This window comes from Mastomys coucha, unplaced genomic scaffold (genome assembly GCF_008632895.1).
Source record: "Mastomys coucha isolate ucsf_1 unplaced genomic scaffold, UCSF_Mcou_1 pScaffold13, whole genome shotgun sequence".
Lineage (NCBI taxonomy): Eukaryota > Metazoa > Chordata > Mammalia > Rodentia > Muridae > Mastomys > Mastomys coucha.
In genome coordinates, this window is record NW_022196895.1 from 55,094,824 (window position 1) to 55,107,857 (window position 13,034).

Sequence of the window (13,034 nt, forward strand, 5' to 3'; positions counted from 1 at the left end):
CAACAAATTGGGAAAAGATCTTTACGAACCCTATATCTGATAGAGGGCTAATATCCAAGGTATACAAATAACCTAAGAAGTTAGACACCAGAGAACCAAATAACCCCATTAAAAAATGGGGTACAGAGCTAAACAAAGAATTCTCAATTGAGGAACACTGAATTGCTGAGAAGCACCTAAAGAAATGTTCAACATCCTTAGTCATCAGGGAAATGCAAATCAAAACAACCCTGAGATTTCACCTCACACCAGTCAGAATGGCTAGGATAAAAAACTCAGGTGACAGCAGATGCTGGAGAGGTTGTGGAGAAAGAGGAACATTACTTCATTGCTGGTGGGATTGCAAACTGATACAACCACTCTGGAAATCAGTTTGGACATAGTACTATCGGAGGACCCGGCTATACCACTCCTGGGCAAATACCCAAAAAATACTGCAACATGTGACATTGAGTGATTTGTATTATACAATCCAAGATTTCTATTAAGAAAGTCAGAAATAATATCTTTAAATAGTCAAGTTCAACTTATTTAAGTTAAAAAATAATCTAAAGTGTAAGACAGGAGCAAACTTGACCATTAAGACACTTTCAACATCATTAGAAACTGGTGTCTTTGATTGGTCAGTAGTGTCCACTTTGGCCATTTGGTGAGTGAGGTTGTGCCAGATCAATTGACAGCAGAGTCGGGGGTGCTGAATTCTTTCCCATGACCTGGTACTGTAAGGAATTTGTTTCATGGTCTTTTGCTAGAAATTTGCAAATTAACTCCTCTTTCTCCTCCTGCTTGCATTTCATTTTTGATCTGTTACCACAAGCTGTGCTGACATTAGGTGTGAATTTTTAAAAATTACTTTTATTGTTAGTTTATGAAAACTGACAAACAGGGCTTTCCAATAACAGTTTGATAACCTTCTTCCTGAACTGTTCTGTAATTTTCTTTGCTGAGAATTTTGGTTTCCTACAGCCATGTATTATTTCAGACTGTTGCTTTGACATGTGACCACAGACTCAATAGAACATTTAATAGTCTATCCTGTCTGCTATCCTGTTATGAATACAGGAATTCCTCTGAGAATTTCATCACATCCATTCTTAATCAGAAATGGAAATAACCTTATAGAATCCTGAGACAGATGCTACTAGCAGTCACTCCACAAATAGGACTGACCCTACAGGATATATGTACTTTGGAATTAACTATTGTGAGTTCTGGATCTATATACTGTATAAGTTGATGTCAGTGGTTAATTAGTTCATTGATGAGACATATTAGCCTTGAAGAAAACCAACTTATTGAAGAGGCTGCCAAAATGTAAGGCTACTAATTAAAAACAACACATCATTTCTAACAGGCTTACATTATTAAGTGGCACATTAGTTGCCTATAAGCCAATGCCTGGATTGTTAAATTATAAGAATAATGATGACATTTTAAAGTAATAACAAAGTAAGTGCATTTTGTAGGTAAACTATTCAATATCTAAAGGAATGCTTCACAGTGATCCAATGTATACTACCAGATGCTTTCATGGAAAGCATGGATTGTGAAGTTGCAAAGCTGTGTGACACAAACATGTAGTGCCATCTGATCTGACTCAGAAACCCCTGGATCCATCTGTCTACAAAGATGTTTCTTCTAATTAAAGGAATCTTCATAGGTGTTAACATGATATTCTCCCTGGGTTTTTCATAGCTTCTTAACCATGCTTGCTCCTTCTGCCCTTATTCTTCACTCTCACTACCTAACCAGACAACCCACTTGTCCTTCCTATCTTGCCACTCATAAATTGGGTCCAAGTTTTTAAACTGTAACAATGCAAAGAACATCTGACCTGAAATACAAATCATGTAAATTTTTAGGGAAGGACATTCTAGGTCAAAGAATATGTCATATGTCTTATTCTCGTCTTATTCTAAAAACAACAATAATTCAAGTATACCTTACTCTGACTGATGGGTAAAGAGCAAGGAGAGAAGTACATGATAATATGTTGATTAGTGTCAGGACAAGAAGCATGAAATAGCCATTCATTAATTCACAAGGAACTTGAGGATGGCAGGCACTGGGATGGTACAAGTGGTAAGAAGTGGTCAAATATGGGTAATGTGCTTTAAAGAAATTAAATATAATTTGCTGATGGATTGGATCAGACATGGAATAAAATTCAGTTCTGGTTGGCTTGATCAACTGGAAAGATCAAGCCACTGATGTAAAAGGAGGACACTGGAGTCAGGGTTTGGTATATTTTTGTTGTTGTCTGCTCTTTTGTTATCCTGTAGCAGAAAATCAGTAGACCACTGGATGTAGTCACAGGTTTTTAATAGTGATCAGATGAATCAAGAGAATGGAAGTAGTAGCTGAAGGTCTGTCTAAGACAGAGACTGTAACTCTGCTCTGGGTTCTAAAACATTGAGTGGTGATTAGCTTGACTGGTTGTTGGTCCTGGAGACACTGGCTAATTTTGGTGAGATGGAGTGAGAAAAGATGATAGTTGAAGAACTGGCTAATGAAAATAGATTGCAGAAGGGATGTACTGACTTTAATAAGACAAGGAAAACAGCTTGGCAAAGAAGAGTGGAGGTTATACAGAGGAGAAACTTGTTAGATCATGGAAGATGAGGAGATTAAGACTTGAAAGTACAGTGTTGAGAGAATGATTTCCATGGGTGTTGATATGTCCCAGAACAGGGACTGTGTTGGAAACTCTCAGCAGCTAACTCTCTTTTTTGAGACTTGAACAATAGAGTCTCAGAGCTGATGGACTGGGCAGTGATATTAGGATTCAATATTTTTTTCAAATTGTTTAGATATAATCTGAGGACGTAGAGTTTAAAACTGAGTCTTTCATCCCGGGGGAAATAAAATGAGCTAGAAGTGACAAATACAAATACTCAGGTTTGTACTTTGTGATGCTAAGCTTTGGGGACAGAAAATAGCCATCCTGCAGAAGGGCCTGGGAAACACCATCCTCCAAGTCAACAGGTTCGTCTCTGAGCAAGGAACGGTCAGGGCAGAGTGCGCGACTGAGTGAATCTGGCTGCCCACATGTCTGATTTTTAAGTGTCCTACTTGATTATGATTTCAAAGACAGACTGCACCTTGCTCTTTAGCCTAACTTATTTCATAATTCAGCATGACTGAGTGATTTAATGTGGTATAGGTGTCTACAAATAATAGAGTGAATTCCAGCTAGTTTCAGTCTGAGAACATGCAATGCTCATCACTCTATGTAAATGTCCCAGTAAATAACCTAATACTCAGCCTATAATGTCTGGGCAACTATAAGAATTATATTGTGTATAAATTTAAGCTTTCAGTGCCTGCTTTTACCCCTTTCTCATTTTTTTTAAAAAAGATTTACTTATTTATTTAATGTATGTGAGTACACTGTTGCTCTCTTCAGACACACCAGAAGAGGGCACTATATCCCAATACAGATGGTTGTGAGCCACCCTGTGGTTGCTGGGAATGGAATGCAGGACCTCTGGAATAGCAGCCAGTGCTCTTAACCACTGAGCCATCTCTCCAGCCCCTCAAATTGTTTCAACATCGAGTTGAGCTGAATTTGTATTTCTCTCTTGGTCTCTCATCCAGGAACTTGGTGTGAGTATACAGAGAACCTGTAGTTACTCTTAACAATTATAAGGCTATAATTGCAAGTGAAGAAATTGCATATTGCTAAATTTCTCAGAAAAAAATAAAAATAAGATAGAAAACTCACTTCTCATCTATTCATTGTCAGAGGATTTTATGATTCCTGAAGTGTCTCTATAATGGAACTGTGTCTCTCTGGTCTCTGAGGTGGCCCAACTACTTAAAGGATGGGCTGCTGCTGTTATATTTTCCTGTTTACCAATCTTTACTGGGAAATGGCCTTAAAAAGCACACTGCACTTCCCCAGCTCAAAAAGAACTTTGTAACAAAACCGCTACTCTATTCCTAATATGGAAGAGTGTAGAGAGCTCCCTGAACATCCCTGAGTAATGCAGCAGGACACAGGAGTGCCAAACCACAAAAGTCTAGACAGAAAATATGGAGCCAGTTCATAGAAAGTAAGTATCAGTGTTTCCCTATGAAGGAAAGTTCTGAATGGCTTTCCACTGGAGATACTTCCTAAAATCCTTCATCAGCCATAGTGATGCAGGATGCCTGCAGTCACTTTGTATATAGACCATCACGCTCGGGTTCTGGCTTTAAGACCTGACCTTTCACCTACTTCTAGAGCATGTTTCAAAGCTACTATAAAACAATCCTGTTGGTGAAAGAGACTTGGTTTGCTGCTTTGGCATCTGTAGAGTCTGCTGCTAGTCTACAACTCAATTAATTAGTTTCTTTTGATAAATGAGTCGGTAGGTTTACTATGCCAACATATATATACCTATCTATAAACATCTTGTCATAAGAGATCCATACTTTCTATTAGTCAGTATAGGCCCTAATTAACCTTTGCATGGAAAATATAATTGAAGAGAGAGCAAACTCCAAGGCCAGATTTCCCTTATGCTTCTCAATAAACTTTCTGTGGATTTGGCTGGCTTAACACAATAAAGCAAAAACATTTTCCAGTTGTAAAAGATTAATTAACTGTGGATCTCATAATTTAGCACTGTAATACTAAAATGAGTAAGCAATTAATTTACTAACAGTTGAAAAAGGAAGTAATTTTAAGGCCAATGTTCAATCCTGCAGCCAAATGGCCCCTTCCTGACACATGGTACAGTGACCTGGAAATAAACTCAACTGTCACTATTTGGATAAAATCACCGATGTTCCACACTGTTGAAGTGTTAGTAACAGCTAGTCACACCTTGAAGCTGGAGAGAGGACTCAGTAGTTCAAAGCACACTTGCTCTTCTAGGGGACACAGGTTTGGTTCCCAGCGCTCACGTGCTGTGACTCACAACCATCTGTAAAGCCAGCTCCAAGAGATCTGGCACAGCTTCTGTCCTCCACTGGTACTGCAAGTATGGTGCACTTGTACATACTCCACATACATCATCCAATCAATCAATCAATCAATCAATCAATCAATCAATGACTTTTAAAAGTAAGAAAAACCTTAATAGAGCCAAAATAAAACTGGTGTGGAATAAACAAACTTAAGAGCAGCAATACTCTGGCTGTTCTAACTCCATACCTGTTTATTGCTATTTTACAAGAATTAGAAGTCATTTTTCTCTGAAAAAAATTTGAAAGGTTCATTTATTTATTTTATACAGGTGAGTACAATATCACTCTCTTCAGACACACCAGAAGGTGTGTCACATTCCATGACAGATGGTTGTGAGCCACCATGTAGTTGCTGGGAATTGAACTCAGGACCTCTAGAAGAGCGGTCAGTGCTGTTAACCGCTAAGCCATCTCTCCAGCCCCTTGATTCCCTTTTAACTTCAGGGGGTGGAGTATGAAGGTTGATAAACATAAATGCATTGGCTGTTGGGTTATTCATATATATATATATGAATATATATATATGAATATATATATATTTCCCTGCCATTTAACATCATAGAGAAACAAGAGGGACTTTGTTGGGGGAGGAGGAGGGAGGGGAAGCTGAGTAATATATGAGAAAAAAATCAAAAATTAAAAAACAGATAGTAACAGCTTTCCTGTACATCATACACTCATGTGTCAAGGCAATACTCTCTTATAACATCTTTGAGACCCATACAGCTTCATAAGCACATTTATTTATGAACTAATTGGTCAACTCATACAGACACATTTCATATCTGTATTCTAGATGTCAGAATCCTTTCTTAAAGATTAACTAGTTCTTGGTAGCCTATAACTTTACATTTAGAATTTTGCATGCAAATGGAGGTATTCAGCCAAATACATTCCTGAACTTGGTATTTGTATGCTAGGGAAGTAAGTGGAAGAATTCCCTGAAGAGTTTGGATGGAGTAAATAAATGAGTAAAACCCTTGTCTGTGCAAGAAAAGGAGTGCAATACGACAATGTAGAAAAGAACAAGGCCTATCTAACTAGACAAGCCCGTCCAGCTTGTTTGTATGGATGGGCACACCATGGTTTCTTCATTCACTCATTCATTCATGGAGGACCTTGGGAACTATGATGAATGAAGGCAGTGTAAAGATGGCCCTTTACCATTGCATACCCGATTTATTATTTATTATTGCCTGCATACCCAAGAGTGTGGTCTCTGAATCTCCTGGTAGATCTACTTGAAGGCTCTTGAAGAATCTCTATATTATTTTCCAATATATCTCTACAAATTGACATTCCCAGAAGCACCATAAAAGCGTTTCCCTTTTCCCACATCCTTGCCAGTCCATGTCATTATTAGTACTTTCTGTAAAAACATTCTAAATGGTGTTTATGTAATTCTAACGGTATGTAATTCTAAAGGTCATGCAATTCTGTAAAATGTTCTGAGAGGTGATAGGTAATTTTGGTTTTAATTTTCATTTGACCCGTGCTTTGAGATACTGAACACTTTTTAAATGCCCTTTCAGATCCTTTGGCTGCATTTTCAATCAGGTAATTTGGTTTCTTGTTGTAGCTTGACTAACTTCTGTAAATATAATCCTGGCTAGATAATGTGCAAAACTTCTTGTCCAGCCAAGCTAGCCTACCTACTACTAGGTATCTGGTCTACTTAGAGAACTCTAGGCCAAGTGAAAGATCCTATTTTAAAAACCAATGTAGTTGGCACCTGAGTACTTGGCAAGCTTGCATGTGAATACCCACACCCACACCACACCCACCACTGCCACATGGACACACCCACTCCCCCCCCTACCACACACACACAGGCACTCATACATGGTTTCTTGTTGTAGCTTGAGTCACTTCTGTATGAGCCTATAAGCCTCTTCTCATGGTTTGGACTCTTGAGTGAAGGCACTTGTCTGCTGTGCTGAGAGGAGCTTTGCGGTTGCTTATGTTTCTTTCATTGCTTTTTACATTACCTGACTGTACGTTTGGAGTTATTTCCAAGAAGCCGTTGTGTAGACAGATGTAATACAGCCTTTCCTGTTTGCTTTTGTGGTTTAGCCGATTTAGGTCACACATTTCAATCAGAATCAGTGAGCTAATTGTTTTTGGTATATGGTCATAGGTATCTAGGTATCCACATTTCCAAATAATTACTGAAGAAAATTTTGTTTTACATAGCTTTCCGTGGCTCTTATGCAAAAAAAAAAAAAGCCCATTTGATTAGGTGTGTGTAGATTTATTTCTGTGATCAGTGTTTGACTTTATTGGTGTTTGTACCTGTTTTTAATTTTTAAAAATTCTATATTATTTTGTATGTATATTGATCCTTAAATTCACATATATATTCATATATATGTATATATAGATAGATCCTCAAACTCAAGCATATATTTTAAAGCCATATGTATATACATATGTGTGTGTCTAAAGTATGGCAAGTTAGCAATATCTACTCCACTCCTTCTCCTTACAAAACTAGTCTGGTTATTTAAACTTTTGTGTCTCCATAAGAATTTTTATGATTTTTTTCCATTTATATTTTATTAACAGCCATTGGGATTTTAGAGGAAATATATAGAATCTGTAACTTATTTTGGATAGTATAGATATTTTTATTAATCAATATTAATATTAATATTAATTTTAAATTAATATTAATTAATTTAATATTAATATTAAACAATATTAATCTTTTTAGTCTATGAAAATAAAATATTATACAGATGTAAACATGAAGAAATAAATCAAGGGTGGGAATTTGTCATTTATGACAACATGAGTAAAATAATTTGCCAAATGAAATAATCCAGAAACACAAAAGAAACACTGGGTGAAGTCACATTATTGTGGAGCCTGAACTAGTATCACTGATACAGAGAAGGAAGGTAGCTGCTAGAAATTGGTGGGAAGAAGAAGATGTAGGAAAAAGAAGGTTGTTGGTTAAGGGGTAGACATTTTCATTTAGACAGGAGAAATTCTAAGTGATGGTTTGTCATACATGGTGAGCACATTTTATAAGAATGTGATGATGGCCGGGCGGTGGTGGCACACACCTTTAATCCCAGCACTTGGGAGGCAGAGGCAGGCGGATTTCTGAGTTCGAGGCCAGCCTGGTCTACAGAGTGAGTTCCAGGACAGCCAGAGTTATACAGAGAAACCCTGTGTTGAAAAAAAAATTTAAAAAGAATGTGATGTATATTAAACAGAATATACAATATTCTTGCTAAAAGAATTACAAAGTTTCTATTGGCACATGTGCACTCCTGCCACATGAATACAAACGTGCACGTACACACACACACACACACACACACACACACACACACACACACACACACCAGAAATATAAGCTGATGAAACTCCACAGCATATACGTGGATGCAAACATGGTAATGCATTGCATAAATATATCTATTTTTTTCTCCACTTGAAATAAATATAAAAGTATGCTAGGGAGATTTATCAGTTAGTAAACTGTGGAAATTCAAGGTATAGACTTTAATACCCTGAACTCACCTGGAAAAATAAAGTATGATTTTGCACCCATAAATATAATCCTGGCTAGATAATGTGCAAAACTTCTTGTCCAGCCAAGCTAGCCTACCTACTATTATGTATCTAGCCTACTTAGAGAACTCTAGGCCAAGTGAAAGATCCTATTTTAAAAACCAATGTAGATGATACCTGAGTACTTGGCAAGCTTGCATGTGAATACCCACATGCACACCACACCCACCACTGCCACATGAACATACCCACTCCCCCCCACCACACACACACAGGCACTCGCACATACATACACACACATACACAAAGTTTCTAAGAATAAAATATCACTCCTGGTAAAATATAAGTGAAACAGACTATAATAATATCCTCCAAAATTTACTTTTCTTCTTCCTCCTCCTCCTCCACTTCCTCCTCCTCCTCCTCCTTCTCCTCCTCCTCCTTCTCCTCCTCCTCCTCCTCTTCTTCCTCCTCCTCCTCTCCTCCTCCTTCTCCTCCTTTTCAGGTAGGGTCTTATGTGGCTGTGGCCATCTTCAACCTCACTATGTAAGGCAGGCCTTAAACTCAATTTTCTAGCTTCCAAATGCTGGAATTATAGGAATATTCTAATATGAATAGCTTTCCTGAATTTTTTATGTTACAATATATTTACTTAATTTTCATGTATGTTTACCATTATTTACTATCTGAATTACATGACATACTTAAGGGTAGAGACACTTTTTTTTTATCAGAGACAGGAAGAACATGACATGACATCAGATTTGAGTCACAGTTCTCAAGAGCTAGTTTGCAATAAGCAGTTTTTCTCTAAGCGAGAGCTAGCTCAGGTTTTCTCTAAGCGAGAGCTAGCTCAGGTTTTCTCTAAGCGAGAGCTAGCTCAGGTTTTCTCTAAGCGAGAGCTAGCTCAGGTTTTTTCATTTGACCCTGTGCATTCTTGTGAAATGTTGGACAATTTAACAGATTTTTGTTTTTTAAAGAGCAAGATGTCCTATTTGTTTTCTATTACAGTGATAAACCAGCATAACCAGAAACCACTTGGGGATGAAAGAGTTTATTTGGCTTACATGTCCTGGTCTCAGAACATTACTGAGAGAAGTTAGAGGAGGAACTGAAGAAGAGACCATGTAGGGACCTGCTTACTGATTTGCTCTTCAGGCACATGCTCTACTACCTTCCTTATATTTTTCAAGACCACCTTCCAAAGGGTGGTATAACACATTTGCCTACAGATAACCTGATGGAGGCATTTCTCAATTTAAATTCTCTCTTCTCAAATAACTGTAGCTTGAGTTAAGTTGAAAATAAAAAGTCACATACAGGCATCCATAGTATATTTTAACTATTTGTAAAAGTAGAAACAATGTACTAATGCTCTCTCTACTAGAGGATATAGTCTAAATTCTGCTTGTGTACCATATGTGTGCAATGCTCTCAGTTGCCAGAAGTAGGTTGGAAGTCATCTGGAACCAGAATGAGAGAGTTGTACATCACCTAACTGGGTGTTAGAAACTGAACTCAAGCTATTTGCAAGAGCAGCAAGTTCTTTTAAACACCTTGCCATCTCTCCAGCCTCAATGTTCTACATTCTTAGTAGAATAAAACTGTTAGGATCATATATATTAGAAAAGTACACAGGGAAATGAGAGTGTACATTCACTATTATTAAACTAGCTCTCAATATCTATGAGGTAATGAAATAAAAATTTGGCATAATATGAAACATAATTTCTACAACATGTTTACAGCACCATAGTATCTGGAATTAAGTATTCATTACTTCTAAAAAGAAATATTTTCTGGCAATACTCTTAGGAGAAAAAAATAGCTTATTAGCTTATTAAAGGTGATAAAATTGTTCTTCCTTCTCTTTTCTATTAACCTCAGACAGACATAATGTACAACATTACTGCATGACTATATCATCACTATATTTAGAAGTCAATAATTATTGAGTGGAGTTAGATACAATGTTACTGCATGACTATATCACCACTATATTTAGAATTCAATAGTTATTGAATGGAGTTGGAATCCTGGCTTAAACACCAAAGACAGAGAAGAACGTCACAGTTCAGAAAATGGACATTTAGATTTAAATAAAACAGAGCCATGATGACAACAATCAGGCTTTTGAATAGTCACATGATTGCATACATTATCTTTGTCCTGATCATTTGTAAACAGAATCAGAGTCCCTCTGTTATTAGACTATCCTGAGGACCCATCAGAATACAGAGTTTGGAACTCTAGAGTCTTGCACTCCTTCTGGACATGACCCCATTTGCTTTAAAATCACAGGTTTTTTTTTTTTTCTGTCAAGGCCAGAGAAAGAAAATATTAGTCATTCTATTCAAAACTGCGCATTAAAAAATTCATCCCTCGTGCTAAAACACACCCAAATCTATTATATCCTTGAGCTGAAATTATTTTAATAGAAATTTTAGTTCTAGAACAGTCACATATTCAGAATATTCAACAACTGATTGAAAGGTAGCAATAATACAGAAGAAGCAATAGGAGAATTCAAAGATATTGGAGGGTTCATATGCACTTTGTTTTCTTCAGCTTATGCAGTGGTATGAGTTCTATCAAAATCACTCCTCTGTGGCCATATCCAGAGCCTTCTGTTAATTTTTCATAGATTCTGTAGTTAGAGTTCTTTACTTTTTACATTCATTCATACTATTGCTACTCATGTGGCTGTTACTTAATGAGAACTTTTGTAGGCATTAGGAAGAATACAGTGTCAGAATTTTAGAATTATTTATTTGGGGGGATTTTAATACAATCACATTATCTACCCCTTCTCTTTCCTCCTCCAAAACCTCACATATACCATTCCTGGTTCTCTTTCAATGTCATGGCTTCTTTTTATCAACAATTGTTGAAATTCTTTATTTCTATTGAAATTGTTCATGTACATATATATGAGGAATTATTCCTAAGTAAAGAAATACAGCTTGTTCAATATGAAAGCCAGATTTTTTTTTAAATCCATGACCTCAAATTCCTTAGCATTTTGTTCTGTAAATAAAATAAGGATACAAACTAAAATACAAATAGTTGAGAAAGATAAAATAATGCCACCTCAAGAAAGGAAAGCATCACGTGCAGATGTCCTGAGTTGCCTCCATCCACAGTTATTTCCAAGAACCATGAGCAGATGGTTTGGGGTGCTACCTTGCTTGTGTTCTTTCTCACGGTGTGTCTTCGCCCCTTCTCTGGAAACCAGCACTCCCAACCACATGCAAATCTCTTTTTGTGAAATCTTACGATTCTCAGTTTTTATATGCTCCGTGACTCTATCCCATTCCACATCACATTATAATTGTTTGAGAACAAACTTTATTCTTTATTTAGCTTATAAAATGCTAAGGAAAAGAACTATTTCTTTCCATGAGAGTTTCCTGAATCTTCTGGGGTATAAGGGATGTTTCTATGTAGATGATAATGAATACATATAAGCTGATCTTAATTTCACACTTAAACGATTTAACATTTCTTTGAGATTAATATTTTTGGACTCGTTCCTACATGCATACTTAAAAAGTTCTCTAAAGAAATAATATATATTTAGCTACACAGATATAATTTTTCTTCCTCTTTCTCGAAGTTTACACTTGGAATTAACAAAGGAGCGTATCATATCTCTTTTGCTGGGATGTAAATGGAACTTTGAGGAGAAGCTGTTTTGTGGAGTGGTCAGTTGTCTTTCCTCATAGGGAAGCTTTTGAAGAAGGAAAATACTTATTAATGTGGATGAAAGAAATATGTCTGAAGTGTATGCTGAGAATCCAAGAAGAAAGTCGATAAGCGCAGCCATTTTCTGTGTTATTAGCAATGAGAGATCATAGGAGGGCTACTGGGTAGCAGAAGCAAAGACTTTAAAGGAGCCCAAAAGCCTACCTACACAAAGGACCTTGTCAGTGAGGAGAAGATGGACAACTGACCTCTGCATGTCCTCTGCAAGCTAGGGAAGAGCATCCTTTACCATGAGATAAGGAAGTCAGTCATACATTAGGGATATTTCAGTGCACTCTTTTACTTTGTTCTCTTTCTTTCCTCTATTCATTATATATTTCCAATTGAATTATAGCTACATCACTTGTCTTCCTATATCCCTTTCCAAGCTCCCACCCTCTAACTCTTCCCATGTCACCTGCCACTCTTAAATGTATAGCCTCTCTTTTTCTTCATATATATATCATATGTATCATATATAAGTATGCACAAACATATAAATATGACAGGCTAAGTCCATTTTTGTTGTGAGTGCTGATCATGTTGTGTTGGGTAACAAATGAGGGAGATCATCCCCAGGAGAGCCAAGCCTCTCTGTCTTAGCAATCATTGGTTGTGTATAGGTCTTTGTCTAAGGTAAGAATGGGACCACATGAGATTTTCCCCCTTATGTGTTAGCATGTCTATCGATATATTAATTGTTCAAGTCTTAGTTATGCATGTCTTTATAAGAGAGGCATTCACATAGCAGACTGTTTTGTCATCTGCCTCCTTCAATCTTTCTGCCCCCTTCGATTTTTTTCTTTCTTTCTTTC

The 13,034-nt window shown here is 36.9% G+C and overlaps 1 protein-coding gene and 1 pseudogene across 1 annotated transcript in view; one reads left to right on the forward strand and one right to left on the reverse strand.

Annotated features, from left to right (window-relative positions):
• Positions 1-13,034, forward strand: part of Chsy3 (chondroitin sulfate synthase 3) — a 239,981-nt gene that overhangs the window by 122,948 nt on the left and 103,999 nt on the right. The gene's annotated exons all lie outside the window — the stretch shown is intronic.
• LOC116087770 overlaps positions 1-13,034 on the reverse strand; it is a 70,014-nt pseudogene that overhangs the window by 53,568 nt on the left and 3,412 nt on the right.